The sequence below is a fragment of the Choloepus didactylus genome, chromosome 8 (assembly GCF_015220235.1).
Source record: "Choloepus didactylus isolate mChoDid1 chromosome 8, mChoDid1.pri, whole genome shotgun sequence".
In the NCBI taxonomy this organism is placed as follows: domain Eukaryota; kingdom Metazoa; phylum Chordata; class Mammalia; order Pilosa; family Megalonychidae; genus Choloepus; species Choloepus didactylus.
In genome coordinates, this window is record NC_051314.1 from 38,068,649 (window position 1) to 38,095,873 (window position 27,225).

General features: G+C 36.5%; 1 pseudogene; it reads right to left on the reverse strand.

Annotated features, from left to right (window-relative positions):
- LOC119542604 overlaps positions 1-14,769 on the reverse strand; it is a 33,321-nt pseudogene extending 18,552 nt beyond the window's left edge.
- Positions 14,770-27,225: the final 12,456 nt, after the last annotated feature.

Consider the following 27,225-nt stretch of genomic DNA (forward strand, 5'->3'; position numbering starts at 1 on the left):
AGGTGTCAGGAATAAACATATGAATGCAAATTTATTTAAATATAATTATGAAATAATCTCATGTGGCACTTTTAAGGAGAGAGGAGCATGTCATGGAATCACACCAAGAAGAACATGGCATTACAAATCCCAAACCTGGAAACCTCTGGCTTTAGCCTGTGAACTCAAGCTAGAAACTGATGAATATTAAAAAAGTAAAAGCAAATAAAACAAAATTTTTTATGCCCTCACATAACTCTCTCAGGTCAAAGGCACAATAATTAACTTTATGCTTTCTTAGTCCTAAAGCCCCAAGTACATTTGCCTACACTAATGGTTGAGTATATTCATTTCAATTTGGTAAATAACTAGTTAGTATTTCTGATGTGCCAAGAATTGTACTAAGTACTGGGGATAAAATATTGAATAAGACACCAAAGCATGCAGATCTGTGGATCTTACCATCCAACAGGGAAATAAAACCATTAAAGATCCAATTATAATGAAGGGCAATGGGCGCTATGACAGAAGTGCTGGATTCAGTGGTAAAACAGTGCATAACAGCACATAATTCAGTCCTACAAGAGTGTATGGAGCATACTGGGTGCACATGTAATTGGGGTGTTGGGAAAAATTTGCCAGGTAAAGGATACCTAGGCCATCCATTACCTCAATCACAGGGAAGATTTAGCTCATTAAAGTTAGAATGGCAGTGGAGGGAGGTAGAAATAAAAATATATCTAAGCCAGATAAGCCAGATCAAAAAGAATAGGATGTAGAAAAACCATGGAGATTGAGTGATGTGTTCCTATGACCTATATTATAAAGGGCAGAGTGATGAGATGAGGAGGCTGGAGAGGTTACCAGGCCTGGTTTTCCGTGAATTCTCTGTGTTTTGTGGGAAGATAATAGGCAATATAAAAATAGTCGAATAAATTTAGGACACGTGTCATCCCCGCAGGATCTCTAAGAGCGTTTACAACATTAACGTGCACCACCGATCTCCAATGCCTAGAGGTTCTGAAATAAATTATTATCTTGCTGTTGCTATGCTTTCATAAGTGCCCTTAGGAAGCGAGAGCTGTGACCACCTCCCTCTTTCTCTTTAATCTGGAGAAAACTGGTATGATGGGAAGAGATCAGATGAAATTTGGGTAGCGGTATATGAATTCTTGGTATATTTCCATTGGACAGTATCTATAGCATGTCTCAACAACTGTGGAATCCTACCTAATTCCAAAATCTTCATTTTTTTTTTTTGCAAGCTGTAGTTTTGCATATCCACCTCCAGCAGAATTAATCTTTCTTCATAATGATTTTTATCCCTCAGTCCTACAAGAGTGTTTTCCCCCCATACTGGGTTCACATTTTAAAGGCTTGGATATATTCTACTACTCCAGTGGCTTATTTTATTCAGCAGTCAAGCTACCCCATCACAAAATGAATGAATGAGTAAATAAATATATAAATAAGTAAATATACAGACAGAATGTTCCAAGAGCTGTACATCTTCTTGACAGAAAATCAATATACAGTGGGTCTGGAAATGAAAGCTGTTGAGCTAGATTTTTTTGTTTACTTTCCAGATAATTCCGGCTTCTCCTGTTATCAGGATGGTAAAAAGAGAGCTTTCCCATTTCATAAAACACTTTATGGGTCATGACAAGCTATTTGCAATTATGTTCTTTCAAATTCTAAATTCTGTCCAAATGCAGTTGACAGACTGCAGGCAGCTAAGTGACTGGAATGGTACAAATATATTCTATATATGATAATTATTTATTGATCTGCAAAGTGCATTCTATTTGGATCAGTATTGAAACAAAAGTATGAATTTGTTGAAAGCTCATAAAAATAATACTGAGAACAACTTGGATAAGGACATCTCCATAGCATGTGTCAGAGTTCAAATGTTCTTGCTAGAAGAGTAAGACTTCTTTATTTTTCAACTTCTTTTAATACGCAGATATTTAAAAATATGTGGCTTCTAGTTTCCATATCCAAATCCAGATTCAAGAAGTTCATTTAAAATTATTTATTACCTCAACCACTGCACCACAATCCTGTTACTTATTAAAATTTTTAAATTTGTAAATTAAGATTATAGATTTGTAATGACCTAAAAATCATTGATTTCAGACAAAAGTCCATTACAACAAGAATCATTTCAATTTATCAATTACATTTTGGTAGTAGAGATCTGACTTTTGCTTTAGGAACAGTTGATTTAATTTTTTTGTTAGAGAATTTGTGGGTTTATAGAACAATCATGAATAAAACACAATATTCTTATATACTGCCCTATAATTAACACCTTGCATTGGTGTGATACATTTGTTACAATTCATGAAAGCACATTTTTATGATTGTACTATTAACTATAGTATATGGTTTAACTTGGGGTTCACAATTTGTGTAAAGCAGTTTCATGGATTTTCAAAACTTTTTATTCTATTACTATATATACAACCTAACATTTCCCATTTTAACCACATTCAGGTGTATATTTCAGTGCTATCAAATTACATTCACAGTGTTTTATTACCATCAGCACAATCCACTGCCAAAACTTTACAATCAACCCAAATAGAAATTCTGTACAATTTAGGCATTTACTCCCCATTCCCTATTTCTAATCCAGCCCCTGCTAACCTAAATTCTAGATTCTGACTCTATGAGTTTGCTTATCCTAATTATTTCTTATCAGTGAGAGCATACAATATTTGTCCTTTTGTGCCTGCCTGACTTCACTCAACATAGTGTCGTCTAGGTTCATCCATGTTGTTGCATGTGTCAGAACTTCATTCCTTTTTACAGCTGAATAATATTCCTTTGAATGTATATACCACTTTTGTTTATCTATGCATCAGATGATGTACAGTTGGGTTGCTTCCATATTGTGAACAATGCCACTATGATCATCGTTGTGCAAATATCTGTTCAAGTCCCTGCTTTCAATCTTTTGGGCATATACCTAGAGGTGGGATTGCCAGGTCATATGGTAATTCTGTACTTAACTTTCTGAGGAACTGCCAAACTTCTTCTACAGCAGCTGCAGCATTTTACATTCCCACTAGCAACAAATGAGTTTTCCTATTTCTCCACATCCTCTCCAACACTTGTACTTTTCTGTGTGTTTTTAAATAGCCATTCTAGTGGATGCAAAATGATATTTCATTGTGGTTTTGATCTGCATTTCTTTGTAGCTAATGATGGTGAACATCTTTTCATGTGCTTTTTTGGCCATATAAATATCTTCTTTGGAGAGATGACTATTCATGTCTTGCCCCTTTTTAAATTGACTTGTTTAATATTTTTGTTGTTAAGCAGAAGAAATTCTTTATGTATTCTGACTATTAAAACTATTGGATATGTGGTATCCAAATATTTTCTCCCATTGTATAGGTTGTCATTTTACTTTCCTGATAAAATCCTTTCATGCACAAAAATTTTTAATTTTGATGAGGTCCCATTTATCTATTTTTTCTTTTGTTGCTTGTATTTTGGGTGTAAAATCTAAGAAACCATGGCCTACAACAAGGCCCTAAAGCTTTTCCCTATGTTTTCTTCTAGGAGTTTGAACTTCTGGCTCTTATATCTGATCCATTTTTGGTTGATTCATGTATTAGGTGTGAAGTAGGGGTTCTTCTTCCTTTTTTTTGCTAATGGTGATCCAGTTTTCCCAGCATCATTTTTTGAAGAAACTGTTCTTTCCCAATTGGGTAGTCTTTTCCTCCTTGTCAAAAATCAGTTGGCCATAAATGTAAGGGTTGATTTCTGAACTCTCAGTTTGATTACATTAGTCTATCCACCTGTTCTGGTGCCAGTACTGTAATGTTTTAATTACTGTCGATTTGTAATAATTGTGAAGATTGGGAAGTGTGAGTTCTCCAACTTCATTCTTTTTCTTCAAAATAGCTTTGGCTATCTGGGACTACTTACCCATCCACATGAATTTGATGCTTGGCTTTTCCATTTCTTCAAGAAGGCTGTTGGAATTTTGATTGAGACTGTGTTGAATCTGTAAATCATGTTGGGTAGGGTTGGCATCTTAACAATATTTAGTCTTCCTACCCATATACATGGAATGTCCTCCCATTTATTTAGGTCTTCTTTTAGTAATGTTTTGTAGCTTTCTGTGTACAAGTCCTTTACATCCTTGGTTAAATTTATTCCTAGATATTTGATTCTTTTAGCTGCTATTGTAAATAGAATTAAAAAAAAAATTCCTTCTCAGATTGCACTTTGCTAGTGTATAGTAGCACTGCTGATTTGGGGGAGCAAAGATTCCTTAAAACAGTTATTGAAATGGTTTTTCCCAGGACATATGGCTGGATGGCATCACCTCAGCCCAGGCTGTTAAGCTGAATTTCAGTGGGGTTCTCAGTTCTCTTAAGGTAAGTATACCCTCTACCTGAGTATCTACAAGAGTAAATAAAAGTAATGTATGTGCCCTTCTTTCCTATTAGATCAATCCCAAACCTGAAGGCTCCCAAGACTTATCTAGGAAGTGTATATCAAGTTCCCATGCCAAGACAGTCTCTTCATAAGACTGAATAAGGCCCAAGGAATTTTTTTTTTTAACAGCATTCCTAGAATCCTAATGCAGGTGATCCTTCAGCTAAGAGAATTTTCATTTTTCTGTTCTTGATACCCAACACAGTGCCTAATACTATCAGCCTTGTAAAAATCATATTTTGAACTGAATTAAGTTAAAAGAAACCATAATTTGGGAATGGGAGTATTAGAATAGGCTAGATTATGCATCAGGAAGAAACACAACTGAAATCTCAGCTGTGAACATACACATATCTCTTCCTCATGCTTATGATCTAGGCTACTATCCTGGGTTTCTAATGTCCATGAAGCCACTCAGGGATCCAGGCTAATGTATGTGTTTCCATCTTGTAGTTGCACTTTGTAGCTGAATCCTCTGGCTATACCTTATAGCCTTCAACTTTATCATGGAAGGGGAAAGGTATGTTGGAAGCTTTTTTCCTTATCCATCATATATTTGGCTTAGAATTAACATACATCAGTTCAGTCATAATCCTTTAGCCAGAACTAGTCCATTGTCCCACCAAACTTCAAGATGATTGGAATGGTGTCACCCCTGGGTCCCCAGAAGGATCTGAGAACCAGAAATGGATGAGTATCAGTGGTCTTTATCTCAGGGGGTAACATATCCATCTTTTTTCATGTGCACTTTTATGATTATTTTAGCTAATGTTCAAATACCATTAATGGACTCTTCTACCCAATTTCCTTGTTCTTTTCATGGCCCCCAATGCATCTCAACCAGAAAAAATATGATTTGCTTTCATGGAAGAAGAATCAAAGAATGATAAGATTGCAAAGCAGGTATAATATTTTTGTAAACTTCACCACAAGCTCTTACTTTGGTAAAGTATGATACTAATAATACTCAGTTATTGAGGCCTGAGTTTTAGGGACTTAAGAAATTAACTGAGACAATTGAACACATATCAGAAAAGATCTTGAAGGGCATGTGGTGGGTGGTGGATTCTGAATAATACCTCCTCGATTTAATTCAAGAGTTCTTCCAGGGTTACTGTCACTGTTTGCACACCAGATAACACTGTGTACTGGAAAACTATCTGATATGTCTGCAACATACCCTAAGAGAGAGGGAAAAGTAGGGGTTCATGTATTCCCACTGCAAAAGAACTGTTGAATTAAGCTTTATAAGATCAGTAAAATAACTGAATAGTTGGTTTTTTTTTTTTAACTGAAATCTACTAGTTGTTTTGTTGTTTTGTGGAGACTGCTACAACCAGATCACACTTAAGAGCAGCATTTTCCCCCTCTGGTTTTAAATAAATGGTTAAAATATTCATTTAAGAATTAAATATGATATTCAAACAAAATTAAAGGTAAATTGAAAATGTCTTCCCACCTCCTCCTTTCCAAGCCCAAGATCCTAAAGTCTGTCCTCTTGATTTGCCACATATGTACACGTACCACATGCAAACTAACAATTATATTTTAATTTACGTGTTAAAAATACATATTGATCTCATTTAGACTTTGAGTATCATGAAAATAGGGGAGGGTCTGTCTTAGATCACTTTTTCCCTAACACCAAACATAGTGCCTAGCTCAACATAATTAATTAATTATCTGATGAACAAATGACTCTTAAATAACAATATCACTTAGACATCTTTCCCTGTGTGAGCTTTATTACTTTTAATGCCAGTATCATATTCCTTAGTTTGAATGTGAGATAATATTTTAAGCTACTTTTTATCATTGGAGATTTAAGTCCTTTCTATTCTATCACTAATACAAAAAATTTGGAAATAAACATTCTTGTATAGAAAATTTTTTCACTGGGTGAATATTTATCTAGCATAGATCCCTGAAAATGGCATTTTGGCCCCAGCTGCAAAAGTCACAGCAATATTACCGAAAGTTTTAAAAAAGATGGGAACACAACCTGTCTGTTTCCAGTTAGATTGCATCAGGTTGAATTAAGTAAGAATGTTAATTCTGCCCAGACCAAACATTGCATTGAGTCATAAAAGAGACCTGCAAGTGAGGACAGTGGCTAACAGCTGGGAGAATGCTTAGTCAGCAGACAAGCAAAACTTGACCTTGCAGTAATCTGTGGTGAACTCACCACACCCCACCACAGGGTGGTTGGGTCAAAGAGTTCCTGTTTTATACTTCTTGAGTCAAAACAAGAAACTGTGATACACTTGGGGCACTACCACCACCAGTCACTTTCTTCCACATAAACATCCCAGTTCTTCAGTTCTTTCATCTAATTCATTTTTTTTTTTTTTTGAAGGAGCAAAGGAAAATTAATCTAATTAGTTCCCCTGCCCATGTTTTAGAGAAACAAAGCCTGAACTAGAATAAGAGATGTAGACTTCAGCTGCTTCAGGAGGAAGAATGTTTTTATTTAAGGGTTTGTAACTGATTTGCATGAGAATGAAGTCTTAGTTTATTCGGCTACAAATGATGGACTTCCCTCGCCTCAGTTCTGAAAGAGGAACAGTTTTGGATATTGCAGAGAACTCCTTTGAAATCTTCAGACAGTAGAATCTTTTCATCGGGCTAATTTCCTGACTTGTCTGTTCTCATAGCACAGAATTTCAGATAGTGTAAAGCCAGTGCACACTTAAAATTCTTGGTCTCTATCAAAACAAACTTGCCATTTCCTGCTCTACTTTTTCAGTGAGGTTCTTACAGTGCTAAATTTGAACCTCATTGGAGAATAAAGTCTACACTTGTCTTAGATCATTCCTAAAAAGTCACACTCTCCTATTTTATAGTAAATGCTGCTATAGGCGAACTTGAGACTCGTGATTAATATTAGTGAGTAAAATGTTACCAGACTTAGGTTTTAAACTATGAAAGAATAAGTGTATAAGGTCTCTCCCTGTTGTCCCATAAGAAATCAAATTGAAAGTTCCACTCAGGAGGAAAAATGTTAATGCAAATAATTAAAAAATTAGTCTAGATCTTTGCTACTCGAAGGGTGATTTTGCACTACTAGTATTAGTATCACCTGGGAACCGATTAAAAATGCAGAATCTAGAGTCCTACCCCAGATCTACCGATGCATGCTATGCATTTTAATAATATCCCCAGGTGTTTCGCATACCCATTAAAGTTTGAGAAATGCTGATCAAGGCCACTGTTGAAAAGCTACCTGCCTGGACACACAAAATGTTTTCATCCCTTAAAATACACCATTAAGAGCAGGAGCTCAAATGGATATTTGTGTGCCAATGTTAATAGCAACATTATTCAGAATAACCAAAGGTGGAAGCAACCCAAATGTCCAACTGATGAACGGATAAAGAAATGTGGTATACATATGCAATGGAATATTTATTCAGCTATAAAAAGGAATGAAGTTCTGATACATGGTACAACATGGATAAACCTTGAAGACAACGTGTAGAGTGAAATAAACCAGACACGAATGGGCAAATGTTGTATGATTTCATTTAGATGCAGTACCTAGAATGAACAAGTTCATAGAGACAGAAAGTAGATTACAGGTTACCAGGCATGGGGGGGTAGGGAACTGAGGAATTACTGCTTAATGGGTGCAGAGTTTCTATTTGGGGTGATGAAAAGGCTTACACAATGGATGGTGGTGATGGTATCACAATGTTGTAAACGTCATTAATATCACTGAATTGTGCACTCGAAAGTGGTTAAAATAGGCAATTTTGAGTTGTATATATGATACCACAATAAAAAATGTTTTTAAAAAAGTATGCCACTGTTTGAATAACATCAACCACAACAGGTCTTTATAGTCCTCAGGATTGCAGAACTCCAATTTAATTCTCTGGGCAGTGCAGGCATAGAAGAGTTTGCCCTTGAGGAAACAATCCGGTTGAAAAAAGTCAAATACACACCCAAATCTTCATAACTATATCAAGACCTACATGTAGAAACATTACTGCAGAATGACCAAATGAAGGCAAGAATGTGATTCAACTAAAGTTGAAATAAAACTGTGAGTTGGAAATAATGAATAAAAACAGGTTCACTTTGTTTTAGCTTAATATATTTAAATTTCCAATTCAATTTATTATGAATTGAAATTTAGTCTTTAATAACATAAATTTAATCTTCAAGATCATAATAATTTATGTTTTCTGTTGCTCTCTTTTTTTCCTCTAAATAGACTCTCTGTAAAGCAATACTAAAACTTCATTCATATGTTCAATAAATATTACCAGTGCCGGACACTGCAAAAAGTACTTGGGATGCATCAGTGAATAAAACACCCTACCCTTTTGGAGTTTACGTTCTAAGTGGGGGATACAGACATACACACACACACACACACACACACACACACGCAAAAGTAGGTTAAAACTGATGAGTACTGTGGAGAGCAGCGTTACAAATGGGTATGGAGTTGCAGTGTAGAGGATGGGTAAAGGCTTACAATTTGAAATTAGATGGTCAGTTGAGAAGGCAAAATGTGAACAAAATTTGAGGGGAGTGAGAAAAGCAGGAGAAAGTAGAGGAAGGCCCAATTCTTTTGGCCTGTGGATGATAAATGCCGATCTATTCTATGTACTCACTATTTCTCTGTATGTAAGCAGGAGCAGTGGAGGGGAGTGTCCTTCTCCGGCCTTGAAATATGGTTGATGATCCATAGCTTTAGTAACATGGAGAGCCCCATTCCATAACCATATGCATCATTCTATCTGGTGAGCCATGTATTCTGCTGGGAGTGAACTGCATCTGAATGCACAAAAGTGAGCTTCTTATTTTAAATTTCATTAAATTTAGAAATCAAATACATTATAATAACTTTAATTTATTATGTGCTTACTATGTACAATCCATTTTATTTTATTTTTTTCTAATCCTGGAAGGAGGTCTTCACTTTCGAGATAAGGATATTGAATGGAAATTCTAAGATGGTAAAAGGCAAATCAGAAGTTAGAGAGCTGTGTTAGTGATTGAGGCAAGAATTGAACTCAGCTCTTTCTGAAGCCTGGACACAATCTTTTCACTAAAGCATGCCCACACTCTGTACCCTGTGCATTTTATTAGACATCTGGGGTCTCTAATTTCATTACAAGTTTACTTATTTGATGGACTACACTAATTTCTTGCTAGCAGACTTCAAACAGTACCAACAAACATGAAAGAGGCCACACTACTAGACAGCTAAATAGTCATTATTTGGCAGCTTAATATGTAAACCAAAATAAAACTTCAAGAGCCAAAAATAGCCTTTGCAATAAAACTTTCCACCTCTATCAAGTGCCAGACATATAGTTGTTCGCATTTCTTGAATTCTTCCTATGAGTTAGAGACTGTACTACATATTACACATGTATAATCTCATTTACTCTTAAAAACACTATTTTAGAGATGAGAATACTGAGACTTAGGGAGGTTTAGGGGAAACAGTGTCCTTAAGTTCCATAATGAACATTGAGTCCCAGCCCCTTGCCCAGAGCCCTATAGACTTCTATTTTCTGTGGCATTCTTAAGGAACTCGGTCTAGGGATTTGGGGAATATCCCATCAGAACATGGTAAATGTAAGAGGGGATGATTTCAGACTATGAGAGTGGGAAAACAAGGACAAAATACCAAGCTTACCTTCTATAAAGAAAGCCTGGGACCCAAATGTATTGCAAGTCAGTACAAATTGCACATGAAGCACCCAGCAAGGGGACCAGGATTGTGTAGGTGGCACATGTATATAAATCTATCCTTGCTGGGAGGTGTGAATGTGTTGGGGGTGGAGGGCAGGGGGATCTACTCTCTCAGGCTCTGGAATCATTCCTGGTATCCCTGGTCATCACAAGCAGCTGGCAGACTGAGGTGAAAAAAGAGAATAAACAAATCAAACTGCACTGTGTGTACTTTTAAATACAATAAGCTATTGATAAGAGACCCTGAGTTATCAAGAATGCATTTAAGTAAACAGAGCATGATAGAAAGCTTTTCATTTAGAACTAAAAGTCTAGGCACTGGAGCTGGCAAGTTTTATGAATCCTACTGTAGAATGAACTGTATGTGGAATTCTCATTTCCTGACAACACGGGATAGATCAGGCATAGCTGTGATAATGCTCATCTCTCTGTATTATAATGAAGCTGCTATGGTAACTCTAGAAGTCACTTTTTCAATGTGCAATTTTAAATTTTGTTTCTTAGAAAAAGATTAGCATAGCTGTAACACTCATGATAATCTAATGTGATTTGGAAAGAACACTCCGGCCAATGTATTATATACTGAACAGATATCACAATTGCTCAGTCCTCCTGAGAATGACATGCTCCAGCCGTGACTTCCCTAATCGATGAAGCAAGGGGGACATTAGGTCAGGAACCTAATTAAATTTTGATGTGTGTAACTCAGCAGTGGAGCCCGTTCAGCTGCTACTTAGCTCAGGATGCTTGCTAAGTAAATCACAGAAGCGTTTGCGTAGAAAATTTATGTGCTTGTCATTCTCATACCTACCATCCCTTGTCAAAACCTTGAATGAAAATGACTTGGATTTGCTCTTGAAAATGTTAGTCTATGATTCTGCCAAATGGATTTCTTGCAAAATGACACTGAGTCATCCATATTTCAATGATTTGGATGATCATATTACAAAGATGTAGCTTTCCAATAAAAAGATTCCATGTGTTAGATCAAGAACAATCATGGAAAAACCAAGATGGTGGCTAGGTGAGACAGGGCTAAGGAACACCTCCATGGAAAACACTAGATAAGGACCAGAGAGTGACCCAGAATACCGGTTACAGCGATGTGCCAGCTGGACGAGATCTGCTAGTTCCCAGGGGCTGTATACTTGGTGAAATTGGGAGTCTGCATTCTGAAACGAGTGAGTAAGCTGGCTGGAACTCCCGCAGCCATGCGGCAATCCAGGCAAGCCAGGGTTTGGCGTTTGGAGACCAACGGGCTCTTTTAATTAAAAAAAAGGGAAAACCCAGGAGCGGCTGCAGGTGCGATCATGGGAAACACGCAGTAAAACACAGCAAGAGGGGGCTGGGCCAGCCTCTTGGTGTCTGGCCTGGAAGATAGCCCGCTGCAGATATCCCTGGGGCTGGGGGAACGGTGCGGAGAGCCAGAAGCCGAAAGAATCCGTGGATAGCAGCTCGCTCCCAGGAGGGCTGGATAAACTCCTGCCTGGGGCTGTGCCCACAGCCCAGAGCCCTGCCAGTTGTCCCGGAGCTGGGAAGGAGGAACTGTGTGAGGAGAGGGGTGTGGAGACTCCCTGTTTGGCCATTTTTGCATAAGGCTGAAAGCGAGCCGGCTCGGCCCAGCGGCCTGGGGCTTCCCTTGAGGGACAGCGCGCGCTGATGACGTAGCACGGCATTCCCTCAGCAGAGGTCCTGGAGGATCGCGGCTGGGCGCGGGGACCCTCTCGGAGATCCCAGGGACACTACGCCAAGTCCGGTGGTTTGTGGGACAGCGAGAGAGAGGGGCTGGGGCTGAAATGAAATGAAGGCTTGGACTCTTGCCTTGAATCTCCGGGAACTGGGGGGATTTGAATATTGAGGCTGTCCTTCCTCCCTGACCACCCGTACAAGAGCCCCACATTCAGGGCGGACAGCTCCAGCAACACACCCAGGCTGAGTTCTCCGGCTGGACCCCACAAGAATTGTTTCCCCATATAACGCGGGGACAAGGTGGAGAAATGACTTGAGAGGTATAGGTGACTCACAGACACCATCTGCTGGTTAGTTAGAGAAAGTGTACATCATCAAACAGTGTTTCTGAAAAATTAGATAGGTTTTTTTTCACAAATTAAAAGAACCCTGTCTAGCAGAGCAAATGCCAAGAGCCAAAAACAACAGAAAATCTCAGTGCATATGATAAAAGCAGATGATATGGAGAATCCAACTCCAAACACACAAATCAAGTTATCAGAAGAAACAAAGTTCCTGGCAGAATTAATCAAAGAAATACAATGGAGGAATGAAAACATGGCAAAGGATTTAAAGGACATCAAGAAGACCATGGCCCAGGATATAAGCTACATAAAGAAGACCCTAGAAGAGCATAAAGAAGACATTGCAAGAGTAAACAAAAAATAGAAGATCTTATGGAAATAAAAGAAACTGTTGGCCAAATTAAAAAGACTCTGGATATTCACAATACAAGACTAGAGGAAGCTGAACAACATTTCAGTGTCCTAGAAGTCCACAGAACAGAAAACGAAAGAACAAAGGAAAGAATGGAGAAAAAAATTGAAAAAATCGAAATGGATCTCAGGGAAATGATAGATAAAATAAAACGTCCAGACTTAAGACTCATTGGTGTCCCAGAAGGGGAAAAGAAGGGTAAAGGTCTAGAAAGAGTATTCAAAGAAATTGTTGGGGAAAACTTCCCCAACCTTCTACACAATATAAATACACAAAGCATAAATGCCTAGAAAACTCCAAATAGAATAAATCCAAATAAACCCACTCCAAGACATATTCTGATCAGACTGTCAAACACTGAAGAGAAGGAGCAAGTTCTGAAAGCAGCAAGAGAAAAGCAATTCACCACATACAAAGGAAACAACATAAGACTAAGTTGTGACTACTCAGTGGCCACCATGGAGGCGAGAAGGCAGTGGCATGACATATTTAAAATACTGAGAGGGAAAAATTTCCAACCAAGAATACTTTATCCAGCAAAACTCTCCTTCAAATTCGAGGGAGAGCTTAAATTTTTCACAGACAAACAAATGCTGAGAGAATTTGCCAATAAAAGACCTGCCCTACTTCAGATTCTAAAGGGAACCCTACCAACAGAGAAACAACAGAAAGAAGAAAGAGACGTAGAGAATTTTAACAGAAATATATAGTACCTTACATCCCAAAGCACAAGGACACTCATTTTTCTCTAGTGATCGCGGATCTTTCTCCAGAAGGGACCATAAGCTGGGACAGAAAACAAGCCTCAAGAAACTTAAAAAAAAAAAAAAATTTAATATACTCAAAGCACATTCTCCAACCACAATGGAATACAAATAGAAGTCAATAATTTTTGAACTGTAACTCCACTATTTACTTCCTACATGATATAAATTACACAAACCCTAATGACAAATCAGTGGTTTTGAACACAATGTAAAATATGTAATTTTAGACAACTATATAGAGGTAGGGGAATGGAGGAGTATAGGAACATAGTTTATGTGTCCTGTTGAAGTGGAGGTGGTATCAAAGAAAAACAAGATTGATATGGATTTAAGAGGTTAATTTTAATCCCCACAGCAAACACAAAGAAACTATCAGAGAATATAACCATAGAGATGAAATGTAGAGTTCGAATTAAGAGAAATGGGAGAAGGGGCAATGGGGAGTTAAGAAATGAGGGTGGAGTTGCTGTTTGAGTTGAAGGGAAATTTCTAGTAATGGATGGTGGGAAAGAGCATTACAACATTCTAAAGGTGATTAATCCCACTAATGAAGGCTAGGGAGGGGGTGGAATGAGAAGATTTAGGCTGCATATATGTTCCCACAACTAAAAAAAAAAAAAAAAACAGTCTAAATAGATGATTGAATGCCAAGGATGAACTTGGATGGGATTGGAGGATAGAGGACAGGTGGCTCAAAGGGACACAGTTGAGACATAAGGTAAAGGAAATATAGAATGTAAACCTTGTATCATTGTTGAACCTCTTGTACTTCTTAGCTGCGCTTAATGGGATTGCATAAAAGAATGTTCTTGTTCATGGGAAGTGTATACGTGAATTATAGTGTATGTTCAAGAATGTGTGCAGCTAACTGTCATATGTTCAGAAGACAGAGCAATAGATGATGGATGATAGATAGGGAGGGAAGGAAAGAAATAGCAATGTGACAGCATGTTAAGGTTGGTGGCTTGAGCTATCGGGGGAGGGGATCAGGGTATGATGGAATTCTGTGTATGGGGTTAGTATTGTTTTTGCAACTGTTCCTATAACTTTGAATTTGTTTCAAAATAAAAAAAAACAAGCTACATAAAGATGCGCAAAAAAATATATATATATTTTTGTGACTGTCTTTGGCCTGTCTTCCCTCCGTTCCTCCCTCTCTCCCTCTCTCCCTCCTTCCTAAATCTTGACAATCAGAACCTAATAAATAGACTGTTTTTTAGGCATTGGGCCACAGAAATGAACAAGACAGACTTCTCACTTTGAGGGAGCTCACACTCTGGTAGGGGCACCCGCTGTTACAGTGGGGAGAATAGGCCCTCTCGCCACACTCCATCCCAATGCAGCTCATTTCCCTGTCCTGCCCTGAAGGTTTTCCAAATTTTACCGCTGTTACCTTCGAGAAAACCATTGCCTTCCTCACTTTATCAGAACTTGTAACTTATTTCATTTGTACACAAAAGCATAGATTCCTATGATTTATTTCTTGTCCACCTCAAAATTTATAACTTACATTAACTTTATTCAGTTCTTTTTTTTTAAATCTTGTCATCCCTTTTCAAGGCTATTTACCATTTCTTTGATTTCTTCCTTCATATTTATGTGCAAGACTCTTTGTAATTCATGGAAACAGCTGGCAGTTGCATACCCTAGTGCCTCTCTGTTCTCTGCCACTCAGCCTAGAATGTTCCACATTTGTCCCCTTGAAATTCTATTCCTCAAATTTTACAATCCTTCTTCTTCTTCCTTTCTTACCACACTCCCTCTTGTTTCTTTTCTTGCTTTTGTCTTTCTCTCTGTAAACTGACTAATTCCTTAGGTATAAAGTCAGCCTTAACAAAAAAGGGTGGGAATCAATAACTTTTCTTTGATGTTACCCATTCATCAAATTACTGAAAATTTCTCTTTTTTTCCATGTCTTTGAAAGATGTACACTCATGAGTTCTACCTTCCTTAAAATATATTTGGATTTTTTTTTTTTTTTTTTTTTACCGTAAAATGAATAGAGAAAATTTGGAAAAAATGCACGAGTTATAAGAAGAAAAATAAAAACTACATATGATTCCACCAACTAGAAGAAAATGCCTGGGTTTTGGAAGACTGTATAGTATTGACTTCAGCAAGCAGTTTCTAAGCTCAGTCTCTGGGTTCAAATCCTCGCTCCTTCAAATGCTATTTGTGTGACTTTGACCAAGTAATCTCACTTCCCTGTGCTTTCATTTCCCGTTGTGCAAAATGTATAACAGCAGTCTCTCAGGGAATTGCTGTGAAAAGTAAACAGGTTAAAGTAAGTGCCTATAAAGCATTTATTATACCTGGCATGAGTAATTCAAGCTATAAAAATGTTAGTATTCTTATAGTTAGTGTGTATGTTTCTAGTTTTTTCCTTTGCACATATTTTTAAATTGATTTTTATTTGGGTTTTGTTGAACAAACTGTTTAGCAACCTGATTTTTCACTTAACAGTACTGTCTGTTTATTTCCTAACTTTATTTACTTTTTATTTTGCTGCAGCATGGCATGGGACACCAGTGCTACAATTCACCTTTTTCAAGGCAAGCAATGATCTCTTTAATAACATATGCAATGAGATCAACCCAGTCCTCAATCTTTTTGAAATATATTTAAAATTATTTTTTCATAAGAAAAGTTGTAGGTTTACAGAAATATGCAAACAATACATAAAATATGGAGTTCTCATATACCACCCTATTATTAACACCTTACATTAGGGTAGTATATGTGTTGTACTTCATGAAAGAACATTTTTATAATTGTACTATTAACTATAGTCTATGGTTTAACATTGGGTTCACTGTGTTGAACAGTTCTGTGGTTTTATAAAAGTTTTCATTCTAGTAACATATGCAACATAAAATTTCCCTTTTAGCCATATTCACACACATAATTCAGTGCTGTTAATTACTTTCATAATGTTGTGCTAACATCACCACCACCCATTACCAAATTTTACAATCAAGCCAAATAGAAATTCTGTATAATTTAAGCATAACTCCCCATTCCCTACTCCCAACCCAGCCCCTGATACTTCATATTCTAGATTCTGTCACTATGAGTTTGCTTATTCTATTTGTTTCATATCAGTGAGATCATACAATATTTGTCCTTTTGTGTCTGTCTTATTTAACTTAACATGATGTCTTCAAGGTTCATCCATGTTGTTGCTTGAATCAGAACTTCATTCCTTTTTATGGCTGATTAATATTCCATTGTATGTATATACCACATTTCATTTATCCATTCGTCAGCTGATGGACACTTTGGTTGCTTCCATCTTTTGGAAATTCTAAATAATTCCACTATGAACATCAATGTACAAATCTCTGTTCATTTTCCTGCTTTCAATTCTTCCAGGTATATACCTAAAAGTGGGTTGCCAGGTCATCTGGTAATTCTATACTGAGTTTTCTGAGGAACTTTCAAACTGTCTCCCACAGTGGCTACACCATTTTACGTTCCCACCAGCAATGAATGATGCTCCTATTTCCCCACATACTATCCAACACTTGCAATTTTCTGTTTTTTTTTTTTTTTTTTTTTTTTTTTTTTTTTTTTTTTTTTTAGCATTCTAGTGGATAATAAATGGTATCTCATTGTGGTTTGATTTGCAATTCCCTAATAGCTAATGTTGAGCATCTTTTCATGTGCTTTTTAGTCATTTGTATATCCTCTTTGAAGAAATATCTATCAAGTCTTTAGCCCATTTTAAAATTGGGTTGTTTGTCTTTTTGTTGTTGACTTGTAGGATTTTTTTATATATTCTGGATATTAAACCCTTATAGGATATGTGATTTCCAAATATTTTCTCCCCCTGGGGAGGTTGTCTTTTCAATTTCATAATAAAATTCTTTGATACAGAAAAGTTTTAAATTTTGATGAGGTCCTATTCATCTATTTTTTCTTTCATTTCTTGTACTTTAGGTACTTTGCCTAACCACAGATCCCGAAGATGCTTCCCTATGTTTTTTTTCTAGGAGTGTTATAGGCTAGTTCTTATATTTAGGTCCATTTTGAGTTAATTTTTGCATATGGTGGGAAACAGGGCTGAACCTTCATTCTTTTGCATGAGAATATCCAGTTCTCCCAGCACCATTTGTTAAAGAGACTACTCTTTCTCAGTTGGGAGGACTTGGCAACCTTGTTAAAAATCAATGAGCCCTCATTTTGATTCTTTTGTTCTATATATCTATATATCTATAGCACAACATTATGAAAGTGGGACTGTGTTGCATCTGTAAATCACATTTCCTAGAATTGATATTTTAACAAAATTTAGTCTTCACATCCATGAGCAAAGAATGTCTTTCCATTTACTGAGACCTTCTTTGATTTCTTTCAGCAAAATTTTGTAGTTTTTCATGTGTAAGTCCTTACATCCTTGGTTACATTTATTCCTAGATAACTGATTCTTTAAGTTGCTATTGCAAATCCATTTTTTTTCTTGATTTTCTCTTCAGATTGTTCATTATTAGAGTACAAACAAATTACTGATTTTTGCATTTTGACCTTATATACCCTGCCAGTTTGCTGAATTCATTTATTAGCTCTAGTAGCTTTGTTATAAAATTTTCAGGACTTTTTATATATGTTGGATCATGGGATCTGCAAATAGTGCAAGTTTTACTTTTTCCATTCCACTTTGGTTGCCTCCTATTACTTTCTTCTTGCCTAGTTGCTCTAGCTAGAACTTCCAAAACTATGTTTATAGTGGTGACGGTGGGCATTCTTGTCTTGTTCCTGAACTCAGCCTTTCACCATTGAGTATGATGTTAGCAGTGGTATTTTCATATATGCCTTTTATCATGTTGAAGAACTTTCTTTCTATTTCTATTTTTCTAAGTTTTTTTTTTTTTTCCTGAGAAATTATGCTGGATTTTGTCAATGTCTTTTCTGTGTCAATTGAGATGATCATGTAGTTTTGTCTCTTAATTTTGTTAACGTGGCTTATTACATTAATTGATTTTCTTATGTTGACTACCCTTGCATATCTGGGCTAAATCTCATTGGATCATGGTGTATAACTCTTTTGATGTGCTGTTGGATTTGATTTGCTAGTATTTTGTTGAGAATTTTTGCATCTATAGTTACAAGAAAAATTGGCCTGCAACTTTCTTTTATTGTAGTATCTTTATCTGGCTTTGGTATTAGGGTGATGTTGGCCTGATAGAATGAGTTAGATAGTATTCCCCCCTCTTCCATGTTTTTTGGAAGAGTTTGAGCAGGATTGGTATTAATTCTTCTTGGAATGATTGGTAGAATTAACCTGTGAAGCCATATGCTCCTGCGCTTTTCTTTTCTTGGGAGGTATTTTTGACGACTGATTCAATCTCTTGTAATTGGCCTGTCAAGATCTTCTATTTCTTCTAGCATCAGTGTTAAGTTGTTCATGTGTTTCTAGGAATTTGTCCATTTCATTTTGTTGTCCGATTTATTGGCATGCAGTTATTCATTGTATCATCTTATAATCCTTTTTATTTCTGTGTAGTTGGTAATAATGTCCCCCCTCTCATTTCTAATTTTATTTATTTGCCTTTTCTCTTTTTTTTTCATTTTCAGTCTAGCTAAGGATTTGCCAATTTTATTGATCTTTCCAAAGAACTAAGTTTTGTTTCATTGATTTCTATTGTGTGGTTCTAACTTGAGTGGCTCTTTGGTCTGCACCCCCATGGTAAGAGGGACCCAGGCTGTGAGACTCCTAAGCTGTGTGGGACAGAGTGTGGGCGAGGAGTCTGGACTGCTGGGTCCCGTATGTAGATATTCTACATAGGTTTGGCCTTTTTTTCTCTGTTTTGTCTATTCAGCATCTTTGGAGTCCTTCTCCAATCTCTATCATACTCCAGAATTCCAAGTAAATGGGATTTGTATTTTTATTAGTTGATTCTGAGGGAAGATTTTCCAGGGGATGTCTTACATTACCCTGTTGATAACATAACCCCTGCTAGATTCCTTTTTGAAAACTTTTAACACTTTTGACCTTTCCTTGTTGAAACTCCTTTCTTGACACTAGTCTCCCATTATTCCTTTCCACGTGTCTTCGTCCTGGATTTCCACCCAAATTTCCACCTGGTTTTCTTAGGAAAAAATTTCCCTAATTTTCTCTGCCAGAAATGTTAGAGCCATCATTAATTCCTAACTTCAGTCCTCATTACACTTCAGTCAACCACTACCTCCTGTCTCAGTGACCTGCATCTACATATTCCTATCCTCTGCCTGCTGTAGCTCAGGTCTTACCCCTTGCCTGTGTTATTTTAGTGGCATCCCAACTAGTTTTCTTTATCAATCCATCCTTTACACTTTAGCCAGAACTGTCAGACCACACCATATGTCTGATAATGTCCTTGCATAAAATATAAACAAGGCCCTTTCCAAACTGGTGCCTATCTTGGTTTCCTTATTCTCCTTCAGCATAATTTATGCTCCTGAGTGCTTGTAACTCTTGAACACAAATTTTATTCCACACCTTAGTGCCTTTATGAATTATACTTGGAATGCCCTTATGAATCTTTTATTCCTCATAGTGTTAGTATTCCATCACAACTCAGCCAAGCATCACTTCCTCTGGGTGGTCCTCCTTGACCCTTCTCTGTTAAGTTCATGTCTTGAATTTCCTTCTATTATTGCATTTATCACACTTTGTAATTATTTATTTACATTCCTCTTATTCAACTTTATATTCCAAAGTTTTGGTAGAGGATCACACACATAGTAGGTGCTCAACAGCATAACTGTCAAATGAACACATTGCTTCTCCTTCAGGAGTTACACATAATTACTTGTATGTCTGTTTTCCTTCAAAATTCATCTTTGTGCCTTACCTCCTAAATGTCTATCCGTCATTCTGTCTTGGTCAAGTCAAACCATCATCTCTCATAAATGTGCTGCCTCACCATTTTATTTCTCCTTCTGTTGTAAATAGAATCTTTCTAAAACCCATCTATGAACATATCAGTCCATTAACTGGAAACTTCAATAATTTCCTATTGGTTTCAGGGTAAAGTCCAAATTTTATGCCATGACATATAAAGTCACTTCAATCTTTCTCCATCATGAATGTTGTTCTCCAATTTCATTAGATTTCCTACAAATCCTTAACCCCCCATACATGTTCGTATCTTCATATCTTTGCGCTTCTGTTTTCTTCTGCTTTGGAATTCTTTTCCTTAAGGAGGCTCAAGTGTCATCTCCTCTTTGAGATTCTACTTGGGCTCTGGAGTGGGGGCAGGTGTGGAAGTATGTTACTCTCTCCCCATCCTTCTGCAGAATTCTACCCAACTTCATTAGAACTCAACACGGTGTAGCTCAGTTGGATATATACATGCCTGTCTCCTCACCTTGAACTGTCCCCACCCAGATTGTGAGATCCTGAAACCTGGGACCCTTCTTTGTAGTCCTACTATCCAGCACACTGTATCTCAAGGAGTAGGCAGTTGTTGTCAGTGTCCTGACAGAGTTCATTAACTGTTTTTTTTTGCTGCTGAGGAGTTTGCTAGTTTCTTTTTGGCCCAATACACCTGTACAAAACATACACCTGTACAGTCAATGCATATCTTTCCTCACCTGAAATATTTCATTGATTTTTCTCTCTGCATAAAAGCTTCAAAACAACAATAAAACTAGTTATAAATAAAATTCGTGACTTCTGGATTTAGACATGTTTATTTGTGAAAGTGTGTACCTGGCTCAGCAGCTCTGGAGTCACCCTGAGCCTGAGTGCCAACCCCAGCTCTAGCAGTGGGGTGACTGTGGTTAAGTTACACAGCCTCCTGGTTTCTCTGTGACTTCGTTTTAAAACAGGGTTAACAGACTTAATTTATAGGATTGCTATTGTATAGATTAAGTGAATAAACATATATAAAGTGTTTAAAACAGTACCAGCATACAGTTAGTGCTCAATGGACATTAGCTTTCACATTTATGAAGCCTTTTCTTTTCACCTAATAGCTTCAATTCACTCATTTCCCCTTGTTTAATTTACTATTGAGAAAGTCGGGATTGTTTCTGCTTGTCTCCAGCTACTAAAGACTGAAAACTGATACAAAATAATGTATTTGTTATTATAAAATTCAATTATTAAATTTTTTGGATGGCTTAAGTAACTTGATACAGTGATATCATATGTATATTTCCAAGGCGGAGTTTTTAATTTGCTTATTATTTAAACAAAATTGTCTGCTGTGTTCCTAGGATATGAGAACTGTGGAAATTTCAAGATATACTGGTAAAAATGAAATATATTTTAATTTACTAAAGCTATAATCAAGACAGAAGGCATTAATTAAGTAATTACTTAAGGGAATAAAAATGTTTTTTTTTTTTTGAGTTTGCTAACTATTTCTCCCTGCTGGGGGTTGCCAGAGTTCTGTCTTTAGCTATAACATATGCAAATACATATGTAGTTAGAGCCAACTCTGGGTTTCCCTTATCAAAGAAAACAGTGGTTCAAAAAATAACGTATCTCAAAAGAATTTTATTTGGTTTGGCAGTGCACCACTGACTTGGGGGAATTAGTAGATTTCTTTTGTGAGTATGTGTGTTTTTTTAACCCAAATGTAAAACAAGATGAAAACCAATCTCTATTTTTAAGCACTGATTTAAAACTGATTAAGCACTGATATAATCCTACTGATTATATGAGAGGGTATTTCAGAATTGTATTGATAAGAGAGGGTAGTCAATCAGGGAGGAGGGATAAGAGGGTGTGTGCATGGTCGGTGTGTGTGTGTGTATGTGTGTGTGAATCGCACACAAATCCCTTTAAAACATTGCTCTTTTCTCATTACTTTCTGTTTTCCACCAGTAGTATTGAATTCCTCTTGCCCTTTTTTGGGAAGCGTCATATCCCTAAGGAATATACTAATGTTGAAAGAAGAGATGCTTTTCTTCCCTCTGAGTATGTGAATGATTGATGACGGAGACACTTTCTGTCTTCTCTCATGCAGTTCTCTCTTTAGATCACTACTAGTAATTTGGCAATCAAATGCACTTGGGATGTAGATGAAACCATATACATTCCTTTTATCAGTTGCAAAATAATTTCTGATTTAGAAGTAGAACCAGAAATGCACACACACACACACACAAACACACACACACGTCATTAAAATATATTAATAAAAATGTAAAAGATATATAAGTATAAATGATAAACTGAGCTCAAAGCAATATAGGAGGGTCCATATTCTAGGAGTCATTTAAATTATCTCCCTTCCTCCTATCAGGCTTCATTAAACCAATACATGTCGATGAGTGTTAATCTTTCCTGTAAGTTTCCAGCTAGGAAGATCCTTCATTCAAGGAGTAATCTTGATGTATATATGCTTAGATATGAATATATGTGTATATTATATGCAATTTAAGAAAATTAAAATTAAAGTTTAATTTGTTTTAACCTTGTAATAAATATTTGCTACTTTTTATCTTCACATAAGCCATCCTCAGTACAGTCCTGTGAAAACAGTATTGTTATACCCATTTTAAAGACAGAAGAAAAGTAAGACACAGACTTGCCTACACTCCACAGTTAATCACACTAAAAAAAAATTCTTCTTTTGTTTTATTTTCTACCATGTTATTAAAGAAAAAGTCTAAATCATTTCTTACGAAGCTATTTTGAATAGAGCAAATCGAGTGGCCTAATTTTTCTCTCTCACATCTTATCTTTTACATCAAAAATCTTCTCTAATGTTTTAATAAAAACTGTTAATAATCACATGCCATTGATACAATATGGTAGCCACCGATTAAGTTAAGCCTTCACATTAAAAATCAGTTTATTTGGAAAGCTTTGTGCTTGGTTGTTTATTAGGCTTGCTGACTAATGTAGATGGATCTGGAAAATTTTCCCAGCATTAAAATGCCTTGAGAAACCAACTCAGAAACCCTCTGAAAGCTTAGCTTGGTAGATCCTGAGGTAGTTTTTTAGTATCTGTGGTCAGTTTAGTTTGACAATTTTCCAGAACCCAGAATGAGAAAAATCACTGGTAGCTCTGTCAAACTCTTCTTATAAATGACCCATGTCTTACCTTTAACTGGTCTTTTCACCCCTCATGCCCCTGCTTTTTATCTAACCCCCATCCCACCTTAACTTTATTCTCTTTTCTTCTGACATAATATTAACATGTTGGGGTTTGAATTGGCATAATGTTATCAAACTGTTTTCTTGTTGCCTGATAAAGAAAAACCTGACTTCTATGGCTCATTAAACCTTATTTCTCTTATGTTCTTTTTTTTTAATCCTTCAGTGCAAAAGGAATTTTCCTTAATGTGTTCAACAGATGCTCCTTCCCACTGCCATATTTTCAGAGTGCTGAAAAGTGCTCTATTGTGGAACCTAGCATATATGCTTGAATATACAAACACAGTAATACTCTTTTCTTTATTGACTTGCACTGAAATCTGTGCCTCTGCTAAATAAAACATTCCTTCTTCCCAGTATCAGTCTGTCCCATGCGCTGAGACATTTGTGTCTTCCTTTAAATGCATCAGAACCTCCCAGGTTTGCCTCCAACAATATTTTAACAGATAGCGCACTGCCAAAAACCGATCAAAGCTTTCCAAATCTCCTCGACAGCATTATTGATGACAGATGGTTTGTCTCCACATTTCACCAAACCATAGGACAGTATTAGAAATAACACTGCCTCGATATGATTATGTAGTAGGACAGCATATGTAGTTCTTGTTCAACTCTTGACCTCTGCAAGAACATAAACATTTTGCAGAGTTCCAAAATACCAGCAGAGCTATAATTGCACATGGTTTTATACAAACTGTTTACTTACTGGTCCCCTTAGCTGCAGAATTATTTATTTATTTTTCTTTTCATAGGAATCATAAGTATCTTCTACTGTATTTATAATGTCCATTCTCAGAGGTTACCAAAGAAAGGCAGCTAATTTTCCATGAGTGAAAATGCTCTGAAAATAGATGTACTCAGGGTTTTGAAAATGCAATTTCTCAGAAGTGTGTTGTTGTTTCCAGTTAGGACATTTTTTTAACCAGAAGTAAAATGATAGATTGTTTTTCCTAGCTACTGCCTGTTCTCTATGAATGTTAATCTTTGACCTTTAAGTATCCAAAAGGCAAATAATACTGCAAAAATCTGTTATTAATGTAGCTTCTTATGTAAAAATTTAAGTTTTGTAGAAGAGTTTTAAATTTGAATAAGTCTCAGGGCACCAAAATATGCTATCATGGATGCTTGGAACTGTTCTTGTGTTCCTAGCTTTATAAGTACCCCCCAGAATTATCTCCCTAGATTATGAACTCCCTGAGGATGAGAGTTAGATCTTCCTGGGTCATTTTTGTATTTCCAGCAACAAGCAAAGAGTCCTTTGCTATAATAGGTGCTCAGCAGTATATATGATGATGAGCTGAATGAATGGATAGATGGATAAAAGCAAAGGTGAGTTTATCTCTTTTTAAAGAATAGTATAGTGAGAGTCACTACACACTGTTGGGTAAAAGCCTGGACTTAGTTCTGTTTTATACTTATTAGCTTAGCTATCTAAAAATGGAAGATTTGTCATCAATTGTCTCCATTTCTTCATCTTTAAAATGACATAATAGTTTCTACCTCATTAGAATACAGAGGCAGATAGTGGAGGTGCTAAGCACAGAGGCATTAGAGATAGACTAAGCAGCAAAGGAGACTAAGGAGGAGCAACCAGTGATGAAGGAGGGAAACCAGGAGAGTGTAGTTTCCTGGAAGCTATATGAAGAAACCGCTTTCAGATATGTTCCCAAGAACACATAGAACTAAAATATTTAAATGATTGGTTTCATGTATTTTTTAAATCCAAACTTATGTACATTCTATAATTGTCTCTATTTTAAATTTCTTTTCTTTTAAAATGTATCTTCACTGTTTGTCATTTCCAGCATTCCTAAATTTGAAAGTTAACTTTAAGAAATAATTAGAACTCTATATTTAAAAAGAAAGAAATTACTGATTCAAAATTTACAAAGATTTGAAGACTACTCCAAAGCTCATCTAGCTTCCAAGTGATCTACAAAGTAATAATTGAAATTCTGGGAAACCGTGAAAAGGATTCTGATAGATAGCACATAGGACAGGTCAGAATTAACAGAAGTGGAGGAGGTGTGGATCAGTGTATCACAGAGGCAAATCCAAGTTATGCACAGTAGGTGCCGCAGGATGCCGTGAGGAAGCATGAGGTAGCAGTCTGAAAGGGGCTCTGGAGACAAGTGTTATGGATTAAATCATGCTCCCCACAAAGACATATTCAGGTCCTAAACTGTGGTCCTGTGAGCATGAACCCATTTATACATAGGACCTGTGAAGATGTTAGTAGTTAAGTTTAGGCCAAATTGAATCATACTGGGCCTTAGTCCAATATCACTGGGGTTCTTATAACCAAAAGAAATTTGGGTAGAGTAGTAGGAGACAGATGTGGAGAGAGATGTCCAAGTGACAGAGACAGAAACTGAGTTATAGACTGCTGGTAAAGCCACCGCCAGAATGCTGCAGATTTCAGAGAAAATATGATCCTCTTGGCACTTTGTTTTTGGATTACTAGCCTCCAGTAGATTCCTATTGTTTAAGCCAACTAGTCTGTGGTTTTTGTTATAGCAGCTCTAGTAAACTAAGACAACAAGTATTTCCAATTCAAAGTTTATTACAAGACCAGCCCAGTTCGAAAGCACCAAGGGCTTCCTAGGCTCAGAGTCGGTCTGAGCTGATGTGCACATGGCACATTTGGCTCTTGCAGGCCCTCCATATACAAATTAAAATCCTGCTCAGCTCAGTAGTTTAGTTGTGTAGAAGTGGTTGGCAAATTGGAATGAAGTCAGAGTGCTGACTCTTCTCTGGCATTCGTCCAGTTCTAACGGGAGGCAGATATGCTGTAAAGGGCCTTCTCTGGCACTCAGAGAGAAAAATAAATCAAAGACTAACTCAAATTCCATCAATTATTACTTTTTACCTATTTGTAAAAGTTAATTCCAATTTTTTAAACAATTTACTTTAAAAGAATGTAAGGGAAACTTTTATTTCATCCTTTAAAACCTTGTTTTCCCTCTATAAACACAAATTAAACTACTGGTATTTTCTTTTGAGTACATTCCTTCTCATTGCATAACTTCCATTAAACTACTGGTATTTTCTTTTGAGTACATTCCTTCTCATTGCATAACTTCCATTAAGTATAATCATTCTTTTGGTACTGCTTGGGAGTTGATAAAGTGATAAAACAGTCCCTGATTAAATTTCAGACAAAAATCAAATAAAACATATGAGCAACTATGGATTTTTTAAAAAGGATCCTTAATTGAGTTTGATATTCTATATTTTAGATTTGAGTCCATATATTATCCTGAGGTTTTACTGCAAAATAATAAGGCCTTTTATACTTGCTCCATTCCTTTTATGTTTGTTTTGTTTGTTTAGAAACTTAGAGAAGGAAAAGGAGGAAGTCATCTAGGAAAAAAAGTAAGAAATTTCCATGTGCCTCCAAATATGCCATTTTAATTGGGGGCAAGAAGGAATCATCTTTATTAACACTGCAACACAGTCTATGAGCACTCAAAAGCTAAAGGACATCTTCCTCTTGTTATTCTCCACTTGAGAAACTCTCAAGAGTGAATAGAAATCTGAAGTCTACAGAGATAACATGTACAAAATGCCTGAAATCATTTGATTGATTCCCTCTCTCACCATTCAAGCATCACTCCATACACTGACAGACAAGCTGGATGAACTGCCAAAACTGAAGACAGGTACATGGGGCATAATTGGCCAACCCCTATTCTACCTTGTGTTATAAGCCAAGTATATTGCTGATAGAAGTAGAAATTCATAGTACTTTTTATTTTCCTTTTTTATTTT